Here is a 21435-nt window from a genome sequence, read left to right on the forward strand (position 1 = left end):
TTCCTTAAGATTATATTGGTATTTTTAATCTCCCAAAGGGGTTAAGGAATAACTTTCTATTTCAGTATTTGAGGTTTCATTTCACGACCACAGTAACTTTTATAAAGCAGTCGTGAGTGGCCTCAGATCTTTGGCTGACAATAGATTCTTGGAAAAGAGAACAAAATAATAATGAACCAGGGATAGGACATTTCATGGACTACATTCAGCCTATGAGAAGATGATGCACAAACCCTGGACAGGTCCCACCTCCCTCCTAACTGTGGCTGTGACTACCTACCTCTATATTGTTCAAGACGTATTTATTTTATGTCCCAAGGGTGCCTAGCACAGATGCCCTTTAGTGACTCCTTTTATTAAGCTGGGATGGATCCTTTTCAGCCACCTGAGCCCACCTCTTAGCATTGAGGTGTTCCTGTCACTGGAACATCTAAAGTTGGCAATCCCAATGTGTCTCAAGTAGTTCACGTACTGCAAATAACCTGGGTGCTAAGGCATGTATCTACTTTTATCCATTTTGACTTCAGATAACATCTTTTCCAAAGAAAGTCAGAGTGCTTTGCCATTTCTTCCTACTCAATCCCTGGAAGGAACATGACAGTGAGCACCACATCCTCTCCTGTCAAGTGGACAAAGAGACTAAATGACTCACTAAAATTTTATAGTGAATTATTAAAGGAGCCAGAATGACAACAGCCAGGCTGTCAACTTTCTAGTTCAGCTTCTAACACACAACATCAGTAGTTCCCAAGTCTTTCTGTGTCCGCAACATACATTTGGGTACTATATTTTGAGGCAGTATATTTGACCGGATTAAAAGACAAAACAACACTGAAGTCAGCAATAATAAAAATGCACTCACTATTACAATAAGACAATGCCTCATGGTGCCCATCTAGTGGACTCTGGTTCTGTGTCAGTGAAGAGACTATTCTCCCAAGCCCTGACCGTTTGTTCACCTACTCACCAGGCTAACTTCTCCCATGCTCTGGAAAACACAAGCTCTTCCTTTGGCACCAGCCTCTTACCCCCTCCTACCAACTTGTATCCTACTCTAGAATACATGTGTGATTTCCTCATCCCCTAAATCAACAATTTTTTTTTAAAGCAAAAGTGCATTGTACACGCTGATCTAAACTCAGCAGCATGCCAGTATGCTAGGCTATGTGACAGCCTGCCTTCAGGAAAGCAAAGCTGTCAACTAAGAAGTCAACTCAAATTTAGTGGTTAATTAAAACTTCAATGCAACATCACAGGGAAACAATCAATTGACAAGCAGTGCCAAAGGCACTCATGAAGGACTGTATCAACCTGTATCACATCAGAATGACAGCCCCTGTGAGCCACGAAGAGACAACTGATTTCATCTATGGAAGCCAAAGGTGGAAGGTCACCATACCTCTCCAAAAGAGCTTGTTGAGGAAAAGGAGACTACTGAAGTCTGGTTTGAGTGGTAGGAACTTCAGGTGTGGTTAAGAGACACAAGGAAAATTAGAGAACTGATAGCTTGCATTTCTGTAACACATTTCTCTTATAGAATAAATGTTCTATTGACATCTTTTGGGTAAAGCTTTGTAACAGAACAAAGTTAATTATTTTCCTGTTACTTGTGGGGGAAATACAGTGATGTAACGATCAGGGGTAGGAATCATATAAAATCTAGTGCTTCTGGATACAGAGTTAACAACAGTGATTCAAAGTATGGAAAGGTAAAAAAAATAATTGAACCTGGAAGGCTTTTTTTTTTTTCATTGAAAAATATTTATTGAATGACGCTCAGTAGAGTTGGGGATGTGACAATAAGTAAGACAGACAAGGTTCTAGTCCATTCTTCTGGAAAGAAGCACACAAATGATAAAGAGTAAATAGTTACTGGATAACTACAAATTGTGGTAATGACTTTGAAGAAAACAAACAAGATAATAACATTTATAGAGGGATTGAAGGGGGATGGTTAGGAAAGGCTTCTCTGAAGAGGTGAGTGTGAAGCCTGAGAATCAGTAGTGTAGAGAACTAAAGGGAAGAGTGTTCCAGGCAGAGGGAACAGCAAGTGCAAAATTACATGCATCATTAAGTGGACCAGGTTAATTTTCTTGGAAGTTTTGATAGTAGTTATGAAGTATACATTTTTAATTTAATTTTTTTAAACTTACATCCAAATTAGTTAGCACAGAGTACAACAATGATTTCAAGAGTAGATTCCTTAGTGCCCCTTACCCATTTAGCCCATCCCTTCTCACAACCCCTCCAGCAACCCTCAGTTTGTTCTCCAGATTTATGAGTCTTTTCTGTTTTGTCCCCCTCCCTGTTTTTATATTATTTTTATTTCCCTTCCCTTATGTTCATCTGTTTTGTCTCTTAAAGTCCTCATATGAGTGAAGTCATATGATTTTTGTCTTTCTCTGACTAATTTCACTTAGCACAATACCCTCCAGTTCCATCCACATAGTTGCAAATGGCAAGATTTCATTCTTTTTGATTGCCAAGTAATACTCCATTGTATGTATATGTGTGTGTGTGTATATACATATACATATGTATACATATATGTATACACACACACACACACACCCCACATCTTCTTTATCCATTCATCCATCAATGGACATTTGGGCTCTTTCCATACTTTGGCTATTGTTGATAGTGCTGCTATAAACATGAGGGTGCATGTGTCTCTTTGAAACAGCACCCCTGTATCCCATGGATAAATGCCTAGTAGTGCAATTGCTGGGTCGTAGAGTAGTTCTATTTTTAGTTTTTTTGAGGAACCTCCATACTGTGTTCCAGAGTGGCTGCACCAGCTTGCATTCCCAGAACCTGGAAGGATTCTTAAATATTTCCCAGCACTTAGCATAGGACTTAGCACACAGAAGTTTAAACAATATTCCACTGAATTTAGTACCTACAAACTTGAAAACAAGACTATATGATCCATTTGAACAGCAACAGATGGAGTAGTAAAATCAGTCAGTTTTGGTATTTTTTCCTGGTGATTAATTTCATAATGAAGATAGTAAATATTAGAACTGAGGTAAAATAGTTTCCAACGAATAAGAGAATAAACGAACAAATAATTGTTCTGTGGTATATGATAAATATGAACAGAAGAGATCCATTCATATACTTCTCAATACAAAAAGAAAGTCTAATTTCTATCTCAAATTCTACCCTTTGACCTATTGGAGCTATACTGTCTGTTGGACAGAGGGAGGAGGAACCTACAAAGCATTAGTACGCATTTTAGATTCTTCCCTATGGCTAGCAGACAAGACTAAGGCTCAAGGAGAGAAACACAATACTGGTTCACTGAGGATACCTTATCCCCATCTACCTTTATCTAAGGAGATCCTGAACATGGTCTTTAGAGTCAGAAAGATGAAGGAGGGGGAAGGAAAAGTCAAGAAATTCAGAAGAGCCTGGGTGGCTCAGTCAGTTAAGCATCTGACTCTTGATCCGACAGTGCAAAGCCTGCTTGGGCTTCTCTCTCTGTATCTCAAAATAAATAAACAAACAGTTAAAAAAAATTATTTAAAAAAAAGTCAAAAGAGCAGCCATACAGTAAGTATATAGTTGAGAAATGGAAATTTAAAAACTCAGCTTGAGATGGTCCATAGATCTGTAACAGGAGGAGTGATCACACTATGTTCTCATAGGCTCAACCTGAGAACCTGGAGAAGAGTGGAGAAAATGAGTGGGGATGGACTGAATACATCTTTACTTTTTTTTTTTTTTAAGGTTTATTTATTTTAGAAAGAGACAGACAGACAGACAGAGTGTGAGCCAGGGAGAGGCAGACAGAGGGAGACACAGAACCTGAAGCAGGTTCCAGGCTCTGAGCTGTCAGCACAGAGCCCAACACAGGGCTCGAACTCACAAACTGTGAGATCATGACCCGAGCCAAAGTTGGACGCTCAACCAACTGAGCCACCCAGGTACCCCTTTACTTTTTTTTTTTTAATGTTTATTTATTTTTGAGAGAGAGAGAGAGAGAGAGAGAGAGAGAGAGAAAGAGAGTGCAAGTGGGGGAGGGCAGAGAAAGGGAGACACAGAATCTGAATGAAGCAGGCTCCAGGCTCTGAGCTGTCAGTGTGGAGCCTGACATGGGGATTGAACTCACAAACCATGAGATAATGACCTGAGCTGAAGTCAGAGCTGCCTAACCGACTGAGCCACCCTGAATACATCTTTAAATGGGGAAAAAAAAAAAAAAAAACCTCTTATCAACAGCAGTAAAATAAATAAATAAATAAAGTATATTAGATCCTCCTGAGAGTGGAATAGTAACCCAATTAACTTTAAACCCTAGTCAACCTAAGTGGCAGGCAGCCTCCAGGGCCCAATGCTAGGTATAATCTGGGATTCAAAGGATTAATCATGATTAAGAGAATTCAAACTTTTGGTTTCTCAAAACAAAGCAGTATGGGTGACTCCTTGATATTTCCTAATGTTCAACATTTAAGAATACCAAGCCAAAGAAAATCATAAGTGAAATAATCAACAGTTTTAACACCTAGGTCCTAGGTTGAAGAAGGAACAGAGAGGCATCCATTTCTCTGGGAGGTAGGCTGAATCTTAATTTCACCTATACTTGTTTTATAGTATTCTCTGATTGAGTTTATTAATCTTACAAAAAAAGCCCCTCCCATCACAAACTGCCCAATGAAGGAAAGACAAGGGAAGACATAAGAGGAGCTCTGAGGATAATTCAATTTGTCACAATTAAAATCTTCAAGATTAAAAAGTCTCACATTTGCCTTTATTATTTTTAGAGGTTATTTATTTATATTGAGAGTGTGTGTGCATGAGCAGGGGAGGGGTAGAGAGAGAGGGAGAGAGAGAAACCCAAGCAGGCTCCAAGCTGTCAGCGCAGAACCTGATGCTAGGCTCAAACCCACAGAACTGTGAGATCATGACCTGAGCCACGATTATGACCTGAGCCGAAATCAAGAGTTGGAAGCTAAACCAACTGAGCCACCCAAGCACTCCCGCACATTTTCCTTCAGAGACAGGGCTCCTTAGGCCATTCCCAGTTTGATAGTTTGTTTCAGTTATACTCCCTACACAAGTTATGAGTCACATAAATTGTAAAATGTAAAACAGTCAAATCGTGACCAACACTGCTTATCTCTTGATATAAGAATCCCATAATGGGCGCCTGGGTGGCTCAATTAAGCATCTGACTTTGGTTCAGGTCTTGGAGCCTGCTTGGGATTCTCCCTCTCTCTTTCTCCCTGCCCTTTCCCCTGCTTGTGTGCCTGCTCACATGCACATGTGCACACACTCTCTCTCTCTCTCTCAAAATAAATACACTTGAAATGAAATGATAAAAGAAATGAAAAGAAAAGAAAAGAAAAGAAAAGAAAAGAAAAGAAAAGAAAAGAAAAGAAAAGAATCCCATAATTTCTTGCCATACACTTCCCACTTTTACTCTAAGGTCTCAGATCTGGAAGGAGGGGCAATGGGAGGCTGTGACATTCAGAATAAGGAGGGCAAAGAAAGCAGGCATCTTTTTGTTTGTTTGTTTGTTTGTTTGTTTGTTTGTTTAGAGGCAGAGAGAGGGAGAGAGAACTGCAAGCAGGCTCTGCACCATCAGCATGGAACCCAATGCAGGGCTCAAACCCACAAACCGTGAGATCACGACCTGAGTTGAAACCAAGAGCCAGCTGCTTAACCAACTCAGCCACCCAGGCACCCCCAACCTTTTTTCTTTTTAAAGTAAGCTCTATGCCCAATGTGGGGCTTGAACTCACGACCCCAAGATCAAGAGTCACATGCTCTACTGACTGAGCCAGCCAGGCGCTCTGAAAGCAGGCATCTTAAAATAAAGGATATCCCAAAATACCAAGATTATTTTTTCCAGGATTGCTAAACTCTAATGGCTTTTCTTCGGATGCCAGAAAAGAGCACAATCTCTCTCTTCAGAACTGCATTAGCTTTTCTGAAAAAAGCCCCTTTCCCACTTGGGAGAGACACTAATAACATGAAGGAAAAGGTAGACAACTCTACCTGGTGCCTGAAAACAAAGACTAATAAGTCTGTGCTAACCAAGCTTAAAACACAGAGTACCTGGAACTACTAGTAGAGAGGGACATGAAGTTAAGGGGAATGAACAGCCAGGCAGCCTTTCTGTCACCACTATAATCTCTAACGTCTCTCTTACTTCCACCAAGTGGCAGCCTGAGAAATTCTATAAAGGAGTCCTAAGGACAGTAGTTTAATGGGTCAGGTGGGGACAGGTGAGGTCTGGAAACTGCCATCAAAGCAAGCTCACTGTTTTCACTTAGATGACATATTTTAGGGGTGGCTTGGGCTAGATAGTAGTGGTAGAAAGGTATCTAAAGATTCCCAAGGTGACCCTTGGTGCTGCCTGCTTCGGATATCCCTGATAAGACCTTAAAATTCTTCGGAGGTAAGACATAGGTTAGAATAGCTGGAAACTTCTTCAGAGCAGGTGTTCCTAAGCTATCTCTGTAGGCTCTTCACCTAGAACATGAGGGTGGAGAAACTGGGTGTTTGAAAAAACTTATTTCAGCTTTGCATTGATATTTTCAGTTTTAATTAGTTTACCTAATAAGCAATGGAGCATTTTACCACTTTTCCCCAGTCACCTCACTTCAGCAGAATCAATGAAAACAGTTAGACCAAGAAACACTCTGTGGCTTTTATAAGCTCTCAAATACCTCTTATGTTAGCTGTACTCATTTTGCCTTAAAGAAAATCAAGTTCATATTCTGTGACCCATCACAGACAAAGGTAAAGGTAGGAGGAGAAGGGGACCCAAAGAGCAAAGGCAGAAAAAGGAAGGACAGTGGTGGGATCTCATCACCACATACTCGGGGCCTCTTACCAGGCAAGAGGAGATAAGCTCTTTGCACAGTCCGTACATTTCCATTCTTAGTGCTGTTCTTCCTTTCCAAGGCACCCCACGGCTCCACCTCCTCTTAGGAATGGAATCTGCATTCCTCCCTTCCCAGACTCAGCTGAGCATGTCACTTCTCTTCACTTTCCAGTAGCAAACATGGTCACACACACACATTTCAAATAGTGGCAGCAACTCCCTTTCTGCTTCATGGTCATTTCATAAATTTGGCTAAGCTTTGAGGCAGGGCAACGAGATTTTTTTGTTTTTTTAGAGACACAGAGCAGGAGTGGGGGAGAAAGGTGGGGCGGGGGGTGGGGGGGGAGAATCTCAAGCAGGCTCCACGCACATGGAGCCCAACACAGGGCTCGATCCCATGACCCTGGGATCATGACCTGAGCCAAAACTAGAGTTAGACGTTCAATCGACTGAGCCACCCAGGTGCCCCGTGAAGAGATGTTTAATAAGCTGGATGATGATGATCTCATAAAAGCCAACTGAAATTTCCAATGATAAGTACACACCTCTCTTGTTCATAGGCTGCCCTATTTTGAATAAAACTGCCCACCACAAAATCCAGGGCTCACAAGCAGCAGAGTGTACATCCTACCAGCCATTGAGATGGTTCTGAAAGAACATCAAGGAAGTCCTAAAAGAATCACTGGTGAACATGAAATTTGTCTCTATGTGCCTGAGGTCCAATCCACGCATTCACATTTGGAGCCCATAAAATCAGTGTGTGTATGTGTGTGTGTGTGTGTGTGTGTTTCTCAGCCTCATCAATCAGGTCAAAAGAAAGCTAAGTCCTGTGTTTGAGAGGAACTCAATTCTAGTCTCTCCCAACTGCTGGTGTAAGAAGGCACAGTGTGCCACAGTGACTGGGCACACAAAGATCCCTTGCCTTAGTTTTCAGGAACTTTTCTTCCAAGTTGCTCCTGTTAGAGGAGCTGTGGATTATAAATGATGCCACAGGTACAGGTTCACTGACAGCCAATTTAGTAAGTGCTCGTACTGTTAATTCTGCCAGTCTTACTCCTACACAGAAATACACGTGGCCCCAAGGGGCCCAACCACCCACAGAGCTCTTCTGAACATCTTTTCACCCTCTAGCACAGAAAAATATATCCCAGAAAACACCCAAGAAAAGAGAAAAGATAAGGTAGTTTCTCTGAAACATTATGTCTAGAAAACCAGGATCCAGTTTCCTATCTGGATGTCATTTCTAAATTCATGTCTCTCAGAACAATCCAAATACCGATCTAAGCCAAGATGTTTCTCTGAAGTTCCAAATCTGTACATCTGTATCTTTTGGTATGCTGAAACTTTCAAGTATATGTAAGGACACTTAAAGAAGCAACTAGTTTAGAGTCAGCTACCAGGCTACCACAGATCTCAAAAATCTACTTAGTTGTGGTACAAGGTTACAGTAATTGCCCTTAATGAGTTAAGCCTCCCTGTATTTGCACCATTGAAGAGCGTCCTCTCTGACTCCAGGCTTAAGCCACATGGCTTGCTTTGGAAGAACAATAAAAGTGATATAACCAGAGACCAGAAAAGGGCCTGTGCACTGAGGCCTGACTTCTGTTGTCTGTCTTTGGAATCCTGAGATGCTACAATGAAGAAGCAGGAATTAGCTTACTGGTGAACAGAAAAGAGATAAATCATCTCAACTGAGGCTAACCAGCCTGCCAACTGCCAGATACGTCCATGAAGTCATCTGTATGTTAGTTTTCTATGGCTACCATTAGAAATTACCACAAACTTAGTGGCTTTACATAGATTTACTAGCTTTCAGTTCTGCAGGTCAGAAATCCACAACGGGTCCTATGGGGCTAAAAATCAAGGTGCTGGCAGGGCTGTGTTCCTTTCTGGAGGCTCTAGGGGAGGATTTTCTTCCTTATTCATTTGGGTTGCTGGCAGAATTCAGCTCCTTGCAATGGTAGGACTGAGGTCCCTGTTTCCTTGTCATTGTTAGCTGGGGCCACTCTCACCTTCTATCACTGCAATGTCTTTGACTATCCTGCTTTTCTCTTCCACTTTTTTTTTTTTTTAAATGTTTATTTATTTTTGGGACAGAGAGAGACAGAGCATGAACGGGGAAGGGGCAGAGAGAGAGGGAGACACAGAATCAGAAACAGGCTCCAGGCTCTGAGCCATCAGCCCAGAGCCTGACGCGGGGCTCGAACTCCCGGACCGCGAGATCGTGACCTGGCTGAAGTCGGACGCTTAACCGACTGCGCCACCCAGGCGCCCCTCTCTTCCACTTTTAAGGGCTCCTGTGATTAGAATGGGTCCATACAGATAATTCCTCTCCCCACCTCAAAATCTGTAACTTCAATCAGATTTGCATAGTTCCTTTTGCCACAGAAAGTAACATATTCACAGGCTCCAGGAATGACGATGTGGAGATTTTTGGCAAGCCATTATTCTGCCTATACACCAAGACTATGCATACCCAGCCAAGCCATCAACTGACCACAGACGGCAGCCAAGTTGGCCCAGACCAGATAAACTACACATCGAACCCACAGAGTTGTGAGAAGAAGAAATGCTGTTTTAAGCAAGTAAAGTCTGGGGTGGTTTGTGAGGCAGGAAGAGCTAACTGATGCAATGGCCAAGGCTACCCCACTCTTTTTTTTTTTTTTTTTTTTTTTAAGATTTTAATTGTAGTAATCTCTACACCCAATGTCGGGCTCAAACTCACATTTGAGATCAAGCCCAAAATCAAGAGTTGCATGCTCTACCAACTGAGCCAGGCAGGTGCCCCAAGGCTACACTACTTCAGAGGGGTCTGTGCAACACACAACCTGATAACATCCACCTTTTCCCCTTCTCTGCTCTAGTCCAACAAGCATGCCTAAGAGGCCACCAGCAGTTTTCTGCTCTCTGAATCATAACACAAGACAATTAAATTAGTGTTGCTTCTTCTTCCAGTCCAGATCTAGAGATTATTGCTGAAATGTAACAAGAGTCAGCCTTATTATCTCAATAGAACCATAGAGAAGCTTTCTGATCCATGACCAGAAGCCACATACATTAAAAAAAACATATACGCTAGAAGCCTTAGAGAAGATTTGAAGGAAGGGGGGGCATCTTTTTTTTAAGTTTATTTACTTGAGAGAGAATGTGTGAGACAGATGGGGGAGGGGCAGAGAGAGGAGAGAGAATCCCAAGCAAGTGCAGAGCCCAATGAGGGGCTCGATCTCACAAGGAGTTAGATCATGACCTAAGGTGAAATTAAGAGATGGATGCCTCACTGACTGAGCTACCCAGGCATCCCAGGGCCATCTTTTGATAGAGCAAAAGCTGTTGATGGAAGAGGGAAATTTCACTGCTACCCAACCATCTCTCCTCTACACAAAGGCCAATGAGGGCTTCGGGGCACAGCCTCTAAGCAGGGGTCTCTAACCCTTCATTAGCAGCAAATACATTTTCTCAAATGGGCTCTCCCTCAAATTTGCTGATACTTAAAGGTCTGCAAAACTTAAGTAGAAGGAAAATGCCAATAGCAAGTTAATGTCCTCTTTGCTCTTTTGGCTGACTTCCCTGCGCCTGGGTCTTGACTATTAATTGAATGCTATTCGGATTTCATCTCAAAAACAAATGAGGATGGAGACCAGAGGCCTGCCTTCCCCAGACTGATAAGAGCAGCACAGTGCAATTATACCCGAACAGCTTTGTTTTGGAATGTAATCACCGCCCCAGCCTTCTTCCCAATGGGATGGCAACAGTGTAATTACCTCTTCAGGATTCATTGTTTGGGAATGTAATTCTACAGGGCCCCCTTTGTAGGGGAAAGGAGCTGCAAAAAGAGTATAACAGAATTCGTAGCCCCCTCCCCAGTAGTAGTCTTGGGAGCCGAACAAATTATTTTTGTTCTCTTAAAGTAAAGCCAGAGTTTAAATTTCAGTCTGTTTTTCTACCAACAAGGAGTCTCCCATACCCCATGATGATTCTATTTGAAAAGTCCCAATCTAAAGCAAGACTGCCTGAGTCCCACTTCCCACTTTGTCAAGTACTAGCTGTGGTCTTGGGCAAATTACTTAATCTCTCTATGCCTCAGTTTCCTCATCTGCAAAAATGAGTAGTAACAGGACATACTAGAATGTTGTGAAGATTAAGTGAACATGTAAGAAGTGCTTAGAATAGTACTTGACATATAGGAAGTGCCCTTGGATTTGTTTGTATGTCTGAAAGCACATTTGAAGCACCATATTCCACGGCCATTACATTTGCAAATGTGATCTAACACCAGCTCATGGTCAAATCTAAGCTTGACTTACCATGTTCTTTCTTTCCACAACCCCTTTTGCCAGTTCAGCATGCAGGGTAATGTTGGATAATTTTAAGTGCTGTTAATGAACTAGCACAGTCTCTGGGCTATATGCCCAGGTAAAACTTCACTCTAATTGGCGGGAGTGACTGTATTTCCATGTCACTCCTTTATGTTACTAGTCCAAGGGAAACTGTAATAAAAAGATTGTTGTTAGGGGTGCCTGGGTGGCTCAGTTGAATCACAAAGGCACCTAGGTGGCTCAACTGGTTGAACCTCCCTGACCCTTGATTTCATCAGCTTAGGTCATGCTTTCATGGTCATGCAACCACACCCCATGTAAGGCTCCCCACTGAGCATGGAGCCTTCCTCAGATTTTCTCTCTCCCTCTCTGCCCCTCCCCCCTTCTCTTCTCTCTCTCTCTCAAAATAAAAGACTGCTGTGGAATCTTGCTGTTGAAAAACTAGCAGGCATTACCAAAAGCAGCCATTGGTAATATGGCAGATTCTAGAGAAAATTTACCTTTTTAGCCAGATTTATTTATGAAAACAAAGGATATACTTTCCTCACATGCGTAACGTACACCTCACCTTTCTCAACAGTACCCTGTTCCCACTGGGAACTTTGACCTTCTACATTCTGTCCACCTTTCTGTCTGTTCCTTGGTAGCCTAGACCAGTTAAATTCTCTGCTTAGGAGAAAATCTTTTGGCTTGTGCTTCACCAGCCATAAGCCACAAAAATAAAGATCATGAGTTTATTGCCAGGCAGGCATACCCCAAGAATACAGTCCCATAGCTCAAGCCAACAGGAGTGAAGCTGGGTCCCTTTTGCATGGCGCATATAGCTGCAGTGAGATCGGCTTAGGACAAACCAAGGGACTCATTTCAGTAGCCCTGTAATAATGAAAAGCTGTGGTTACAGGATAACTATCTGGCTCTGGGGTGAAAATTAACTCCTAGCCAAAAGAAACACCTCCAGGGGGTCTCAACACTCCAAAAGGTCCCTGGTCACCCATCTGCAGGTGCCTCTTTCTACATTATGTCTTATACCAAGATATCCATGCTTGTTCTTGGCTTCCAGCTGAGTGGCACAGGGACCCCGGGGAAGAGTTGGCCTTGTGGATCAGCAGTTGTTAAAGAAAGGAAATTAACACCCACAGGTTGGCTCTACTTTGGTAAAGAGGGTGAGAGGTGCTGTCTGCCAGCTCCCATGGCATTTCCAGCCAGTTTGGAATAAATGAGGCTGCTTGAGCTCATAAAAAGAGAAAGAGAAAGAAAAGCTAATGTGAGCTCAGAGTTTTTAAAAGGAGGAGGTGGAAGGTTAGCATGGTTTATTAGCTTTCGGCATTTACATTGATCATGTGGGTTAAACTGATGGAGTAGATGCGACAGCATAAGGGTTGTTCCAAGTCTTTCCGGGTGTTGTGGAAGATCTCTAATCTTGAATAAAGTAGAGACTGTCTGGCTGCTGTGTCCACTAGGAAATATGGGCACTGACCTCACATTTAGCTTTTTCTTTCCTCACATCCCATCTGTAGATTTCTATATTATATCATTTGTTTTGAGGGGTTGCAAAATATGTCAAAGCAAAACCAATCAGAACCTAAGAAGAGGGAAGTAAAGGTTCTGGCATTACAGTGAATACTTCAGATTAGAGGCCGTCTTCAGGTGGCACCTTCAAAATGAGTCGTATTTCTAAGGAGTACACACAACCACGGGTCTTAATAAACTCTGAGATCACTCTAGGTCTGGGGAAGCCTCAGACTACAGAGAACTTAAAAGCACAAGTAAACAGTGGGGTCTCAATCCAGATATACGGATGCTAATACTTCTCTTTCGGGGAGGAGAAAGAGGAACAGGTGGGGAATTAGTTAAGAGGTTGGGGGAGAGGTTATAGGTCAAGTCCTTCTACTTTCTGCTGCAGAAATACTGTAAGGTGCTTAACTCTCACAGCCAGCCTTCTGTTTATACGTCTAGTTTAGCATTTATAGCATAATGCCAACTTAGTAGATGTTTTTGGAGGGCAGAGATCATGTCATGTTCACCTGGATACCTGGATACCTAATACTGTGCTGTATAAACAACAGAAGCTTAATAAATGCTTACTGAATCAAAATAGCTGATATACCAGCTGAGCACCCTTTAGGTAATTGTGTATTCATTCATTCTTCCCCATTATTAACAGCTCCACATGAAGAAGAGTTATACAACAGGGGCTCACCAGCACGAATGTATGTTGGGTTCCTGGTATTACCACCTCATCTCTTCCCATGCCTCTGTCTCTACATCTGTTCCTAGCTCAGTGAGTTGTCAAGTTTTAAAATACACCAAGATCACCAAAAAGACTCTTTAAAACACAAACTCCTGGGTCCTACAATCAGAATTTCTGATTCAGTGGGTCTGGAGTAGGGCCCAAGGATATGCATTTATAACACGTTCCCAGCTAATGATGCTACGGGGTCCAGGAAGTACACTTTGAGTATCTCATGTTGCCATGGTTACACAGAGGCAAACACTTGGTCTGCTGAGTAGATGCTTATTTTATTAATACAAGTCAGGGACAGAAAACAGTTTGTCATATGCAAACTCCTCTATTCTTCCCCACTTGGGTGACATGACTAATGGCAACAGGTGACACACTAGGCTGTCAAATTATCAACACAAGGACTCTCAGGTTACCATCTGTTGGTGCCACAGAGCAAAAGGCCCACAGTATTTTCAACTCACTGACCACAGCAAAAGGAGGCAAAGCTCTGCTTGGGACCCAGGAAGAGCACCATTTGGGAGAAGACAGAACAGTGGCAGATCAGCAAGGTTATAATCAGTGAGGAGACTGACACTGCTCCAATTCATACTGGTCTCCAAAATTTACAATAAAAATAATAGTAACGATAATAGCTAACATCTACTGAATGAATATTTATTGTGTGCCAAAAAAATGCTATTCTAAGTGTCTCCTTATTTTCACTCATTTAACTCACTTAATCCTTAAAACAATCCTATAAGCTAAGTACTATTCTTATGCCCATTTTACAGATCAAGAAACTGGGGCCCCAAAAGGTAAAATAAATTAACTGAATTAATACTGTTGGGAAGTAGCAGAATGAATATCTGAACCTAGACAGTCTGGCTCTGCAATCCAAACCCTTAAACATTTTGCTATACTGCCTCCCAAGCAGTATATACTGTAACCGGCAGCTGTCCTTCCCAAACTTCACTTATTGATCCTCATAGACTTATTTAAAAAAAATGGGGACATGTTGAGAAGTTCTTCAAACTGTAGCAAAAGACATAAATCCTTGGTCCGAGCCAGGTTTGAGCCGTATCCTCCTTAACTAATCAGGATTGGCAGTTAAAGTCCTAGGGGATTTATTAAATTTGTTTGTTTTTTTTTTAGTAGCAGGGCCAAAACAAATAGAAAATCAGGCCACTCCCTGGCTAGACTGTAAACTCCCTAAAGGCAGAACTATTGAATTCTTTCATAAGACCCAAAGTGCCTTGAAAAACGCTAAGCATTTGGAAAGTGCTACACACACTTCAAAAGGACAGCACAGGAAGGGCATAGTTTAGTGTGAAGCATCAGTGGGGAAAGATCCAGAGGAAATTTCCTGGGGGAAAGACAGAGGCACAGAAAAACTTAGTCACGTAATATAAAAGGGACAGAAAAGTTCATTGACAAAGCCCAATATTTTCCTCTAGAAAAACCTGAAGCAGCACAGGCAATTCAGCTTAGAAACTAAGACCCAGGGTCTCAGTAAGCACACTTTTCACTAGTGGTGTTAAGGAGACACAGTGAAGCGTTGGGGTAGAATGGACCCAGACACTCCAAGGACCGGTGGACACCAAGTAAGTCAAAGTCCTGGGTCCTGTAAGGCATCTGGGAAGGCTGGGTTCTCTGGAAGGGCTGCTGCATTTACTTCTCTGTTTCCCAGGCAACCAAGCCAGCCCCTATGGCCTTCACTTTCATCACTGGAGCAGAAGGAAAGGTAATTGGGTTAATTATTAAAGGAGCACTAGCTACGACCACCACCACTAATTGTCCATTTATCTGGGGTTTATAAACAGCCATCTTAATTGATGCTGAGTTGCAATGTGTCACTCACTTTATTTGCCTGGCTACTAGGTACCAGAGAGGTATAGGACATGGAGATAAAGGGTCTAACACCAGAACTATTATTTATTTCTCTTCATATTCATTTAAGTATGCCGTGATGACCCTCAAATGCACTCGCTACTGTTCATCTTTCCCAGATTTGTCAATTTACGCAAAGATCTAGTATATAGTAATTAGACAATGTGTTGCATTAAAGCACTATGATATTGGGTTGAGAAATCAAGCTAATTCCTAAAAGTCAGCAAGCCCAAGGCCCTAGATGCTCACCAAATGGCCAAACTAGAGCAGACAGGCCTCCTACAAGTAATTCCTTGAGGTACCAGGGAAATAGGGAACATCTAAGAGAGAGGACAAGTGTTTTTAATAGAGAGGAGAGAGGCAAAAGACAAACAAAAATAAAGTTAACAAGGAAAAGAAAAGTCTTACAAAAGAGGTAGCTCTGTCTTACCCACAACAGGCAATAAACAGAAGGATGCCTGGGACATGAGATTATATAAAGCAATTATTCTAACACTGCATTGCTGGGTTTGTAATATATATAGATGCAATATACATAACAACAGTAGCACAAAGGAAAGAGAAGGGAATACAACTATAGTGTAGCAAAGTTTCTGTATCTTACCAGAATTAAGTCTGTATTAAGTCTGAAATAGATTCTGACAAAAGACAGTTTAAAAATCAGTAAAGAGATTAACATGGTACATTAGAAGATATCCACTTAATATTAAAAAAGTAAGCAAAGGAGAAACAGGAACAAAAAAGACAAGAGAAATACAGAAAATAGCTAAATGGTACACAAAAATCCAACTATACCAACTACATTAAATGTGAATGAAATAAATAATCCAATCAAAGGTAGAGATTGTCAGGCTGGATAAAAAACAAAAATCAATAACACAAGTTTGAACTGCATGGGTCCACTTAGATGTGGATTTTTTTTGATAAATACAATACAGTACTATAAATGTTTTTTTTTTTCTGGGGCACCTGGATGGCTCAATCGGTTAAGCAGCCAACTTCAGCTCAGGTCATGATCTCGTGGTTCGCGAGTTCGAGCCCCACATCAGGCTCTGTGCTGACAGTTCAGAGTCTGGACCCTGCTTCAGATTCTGTGTCTCCCTCTCTCTCTGCCCCTCCCTTGCTCTGTCTCTGTCTCTTTCTCAAAAACATAAACATTGAAAAACAAACAAAAAACATTAAAAAATAATAAAAAATAAATGTATTTTTTTCTTCCTTATGATTTTCTTAACATTTTCTTTTCTCTGACTCACTTTATGATTAGAATACAGTATATAATGTATACAATACAGAAAATAACGTATTAATCAACTGTTTATGTTATTGGTAAGGCTTCCAGTCAACAGTAGGCTATTAGTAGTTAAGTTTTGGGGTGTCAAAAGTTATACATAGATTTTCGACTACACGGGGTATGCCCCTAACTCCTGTATTGTCCAAAGGTCAACTGTGTATGTTTTCTATAAGAGACATACTTTAGATTTTTAGATTCAGAAATATATATTGAAAGTTAAAAGGATGGAAAATATATATATCACACAATCAACAGCCATAAAATAGCTGGAGAGCTATACCAACATAAGAAAAGTTAGATTTCAAGACAGTATTACTAAAGACAGAGGAATATTTTATATGATAAAAGAATTAATCAGGAAGTCATAACAACTATAAAAATATACGTACCTAACAACAGGGTCTCAAAATATATGAAGTAAAATGTGACAAAACTGAAGGGAAAAATACACAATTCAATAATAACTGGAAATCTCCTTAACCAAGGATAGGCCAACTAGACTGAAAATCAGCAATGATATACAAAACTTGAACACCACCATCAACCAAGTAGATCTCCTTGGCATCGACAGCACATTCCATGCAATGAAAACAGAACACACATCCTTGTCAAGCACACAGGTAACATTCTCCAGGACAGACCATGTGCTAAGCCATAAAACAAGTTTCAATAAATTTAAGATAATTGAAATCATATACCCCAGTGACATTAAGTAAGAAATCAACAGAAGGAAATTTGGTAAATTCACAAATATGTGAAAATTGAAGCACACTCCTTTTTTTTTTTTTAATGTTTATTTACTTTTGAGAGAGAGAGAAAGAGAATATGAGCTAGGGAGGGGCAGAGAGAAAGGGAGACAGAATCCGAAGCAAGCTCCAGGCTCTAAGCTGTCAGCACAGAGCCCAATTTGGGGCTCAAACCCACAAACCGCAAGATCATGACCTGAGCTGAAGTCAGATGCTTAACCGACTGAGCCACCCAGGCACCCCAAAGCACACACTCCTAAGCGTCTAGTGGGTCAAAGAAGAAATCATAAGAGAAAAATTTGGATGACTGGGCACAAAGCCATCTCTAGCCCAGGGCACTTGACCAGGTCCCAGTGACCTGTAGCAAGGAGCAAGAAAATCCTGACACTTCCCACTGATTTTAATCAAAACACTAAATTAAGTACATCAGGCCCACATGTGCTGGGAACAGATGATCATTAGGATGAAAGTCAAAAAGATTAGGCAGGACATATAACTAATACCCTACATTATCCAGGTCCCTATCCCTCAGAAGTTTCTTTTCTTCCAGTAATTACCAGAAGATGTCAAAAGCCAGAACTCCTCATTTCACTTTTATGAGACCTCAAACATGCAGAAAAATACTGTAAGCTTATGAACCTTTTGGCAGTTACTCCCTACTTGAACTCAGACAAAACATGGCACAGAAGATTATGAGTCAGGCAAACAGACCTGGTTTAAAGTTCTGGGTCTGCCTCTCACCGTGTTATATTGGGCAAGTGACCTAACTTCTCTGAATGTCAGTTTTCTTCCCTGCAGAATGGAACTGCACCACCTACTTCACAGGGTTGCCACAATGTTTTATAGGAGGTCATGCATGGGAAAGTACTTAGGACAGCACGTGGCCCATAGTAAGGGGTCATTAACTTCATGTCCTTCTTTGTTATCAGTGGCTGTTATTACTAAAAAGTCAGCAGGGGGAGCTCCCCAGACTTATGTGTTTTTCCCAAAAAATATACCTGGTAGAGCTGCAGTAGCTTTAAATTCACTTATATCTCTTTAAGTACGGGTTCAGAACTTGTGCTGCTAAAGAAGAGGCAAGACGTGGATAAATGGGTGACTGGAGGCCACTGGCAACCTACAGAATTGGGGGGAGGCACCAAGATAAAGAGGAAGAGATGAAAATTAACAATCAAAACACTTCTCTGTAGTAGCTTCTGTTTTCTATTATCACTCTCAGGCTCATGTGGGAGGAAGTAGGCAGAATGGATCTTAATTTTCTGCAAATCCATTTTTGTTGATGACTCTGAATGGCTTTGGCTACCATCCACTGGAGACTCATTTGTCACAACAGTACTGGTCACACCTCCTAAAACTAAAGGTGTGTATATGCTTCACCCCTGCAAAAAGGCATTCACCTTTCAAAGGGTCTGGCTTTATGTTTGGAGCTAAGAACCAAACAGCAAGATTCAGGGATGGTCAACCATCTAGCCTTTGAGCTACAGGAGCACAGGAGCCATGCCTATTATTCACTCTGGTAGCCTAGAACAGTGCCTGGTACATAGCTACAGAACAAATACCTGTTGAATATAATTGTGTTGAGACCATCACAACTGCAATCCAATCACACAAGTGAAAGGTGCCTCTCCAGGAAAACTAGGAGCGCTTACTGCTAAAAGCCCAAAAATGTCATTACTTTAGGAGCTCTATTACATGATCGCAGTAAGTGTAATAAAAAGCAAAACATCTGTGTCCAGGAGGGCAAGAAGGCTTAGAGAAAAGGCTAGTACATAATGATTTTCTTCAGCAAGCACTGCTGGTTCATAAAAGGCTACGTCTAGAAATCACTTAAAACAGAGGAATTAAAGCAAGTAAGAAAAACCCTGAATAACTTCTTCCAGATTAAGGTCCTTGAAGAAGAACGCTATTTTGACGCTCTGTCCTTTAAAATAACTGTAGGGAAGCAGACTAGGAGACTCTGGAGTCCGGCTGCCTGGCTTTGTTCTGGCTCCCCAACTTCTAGCTGTATTACTCTGGGCAAGTTAGCCTTCTGGGCTTTAGTTTTGTCCACTGTTAATTAGGTAATAGCACCTATGTCAGGATTACTGATTTACTGGTAAAGCACTTAAAATACTCCCTACTATACAGCAAGTGCTCAATAAATGAGAGACTTTTGGGGGTTGTTGTTATTATCATTATTATTAAAATGTTCTCAAGAGAAGAATAAAAGTAATACAGCTGTCAACAGAATCTAGAGGGACATCCAAATTACAGGTACCCCCATTTCCTGAAAGTCTGTGTTACACCACTTCACTTTTACAAAAGGCCTACAATCGTATTTGTTTTCACTAACTGAAGAAAATCCAAAGAGGATTCTGATTTTCACTTTAATGAAAAAAGGCAAAAAGTGAAAATAGCGTTCAGCATTTGTTTTATAGAGAGCTATTGCAGAGGCAGCATGCACCCTGGGCATCAAGCTGCCATAGCTTTGAACCGTGTCTGTGAGCACATTTGTGCTTTATCTCTATTTTCTGCATCCATTAGCAAGATGTGTCTTAAAGTATGAGAAAAGCCTGAGAGAGGTTATTTTTGGGGTCTGGGTACACTAAAAAATTTTGCCATATAAATTAATGGTAATTGCTCCTTTGCTTTGCGTCATTTTGGCTTGCAAAAGGCTTTATAGGAACACTCCGGAGTTTTGTTTTTTTTTTTAAGTGTATTTATTTTGACAGAGAGAGTGCATGAGTGAGCACAAACAAGGGAGGGGCAGAGAGAGAGAGAGAGAGAGAGAGAGAGAGAGAGAGAATCCCAAGCAGGTTCCGCATTCCACACTGAGCCCAATGTGGGACTCGATATCACGGACCCAGAGATCATGCATGACCTGAGCCAAAATCAAGAGTCCGGACGTGTAACCGACTGAGCCACCCGGGTTCCCCAGGAATACTCTACTTCTGAATAGCAGAGGAAACCTGTATCTACAAATGATGAGGCTTTTAAGAAAAGACCAATAGGTTCTCTGTAACATGTATCTTGAGAAAACAGAAGAAACTAGTTAATTGTGAATGGAAATCATCTGCTAACCTAACTCAAGTGAGATTCTTAAGAATCTAGATTTCCTTCCCCTTGAGATACTTGGCATCCTTTGTTAGAGAACTTTTCTCAGTAGATTTCATATCTCTAAACAACTGCCTGCTAGAACACAACCCCAATAGTCAAAAGTATTCATAAGTGAAAGTGGGCCGTATGGGGATCAGACCTCTAGGCATAAAGTAGGGTAACAGGAAATGTAGGTAGAGTTCTTAAATCAAAAGAAGAAAAAAACATACAGCTGTTCCCACAAAAAGCTAAATGCCAAGGAAATAGATTTTCCAGCAGTAGAGGAGCAGGAGGTGCTGTGTGGGGTGGTGGAGGCAGATGTCTGGAACAAAGGGTGGAGAAGAGCTCTGTAGTACTGCCTGGCAGCAAGTGATTATCTGCCAGGGAGGAGCTTCTATGTGCCATTAGCCAAGCCACACAGAAACACGAAGCATGGAGAGGCATAGAGGCATGGGGTCTTTTACCAAATAGGGCCAGAGGTCCTAGGACGAGGTTGTCGGGAGACCATGCTATAGTCTGCTCCCCCGGCAAGGTGGGCCTACAAAGTCCTGGTGTCTAGCAGAGAAACCACTGAGGTTTCTGGGATTTCTAGGCCTTGACACTGGGGTCAAGGATAGTCCTGCCTAGGGGAGGCCAGATCCCATGGCCTTCCGGATGTCACAGTAGCTTGGTTAGAAATCACATTCTCTTGGGCTGACAGTGCCACTGCCTCACGGAGATCCCTTCCTACCTTTAACCACCACAATGGACCAGGTTTTCCAAAACATAATGTCTTTATGAAATTTTTAATAGATGCTTATTAAAGACACACATAAATGTGGATTCATTTTTATACCTTTTATGCCTTTACATACATAAATACAGAGGTTGGCAGTGGAGGTGAGGGGGAAAGGGAGGAAAGTGCATGATGGGGAAATAACCTTTGTCAGGAAAAACCAGAATTCTGCTTTGTTTCCTTCTCTAGACACTGCCCAGAAGCAGGAGCATATACCATGTATGACAGCCTAGTCACATCATATATCTTAGCCCATAAACATGGGTCACTAAGCTATTCAGTC

The 21435-nt window shown here is 41.5% G+C and overlaps 1 protein-coding gene across 11 annotated transcripts in view; it reads right to left on the reverse strand.

The window, feature by feature from the left end:
* Positions 1 to 21435, reverse strand: part of AMBRA1 (autophagy and beclin 1 regulator 1) — a 179874-nt gene that overhangs the window by 73191 nt on the left and 85248 nt on the right. The window lies entirely within an intron of this gene.

This window comes from Prionailurus bengalensis, chromosome D1 (genome assembly GCF_016509475.1).
Source record: "Prionailurus bengalensis isolate Pbe53 chromosome D1, Fcat_Pben_1.1_paternal_pri, whole genome shotgun sequence".
In the NCBI taxonomy this organism is placed as follows: Eukaryota; Metazoa; Chordata; class Mammalia; order Carnivora; family Felidae; genus Prionailurus; species Prionailurus bengalensis.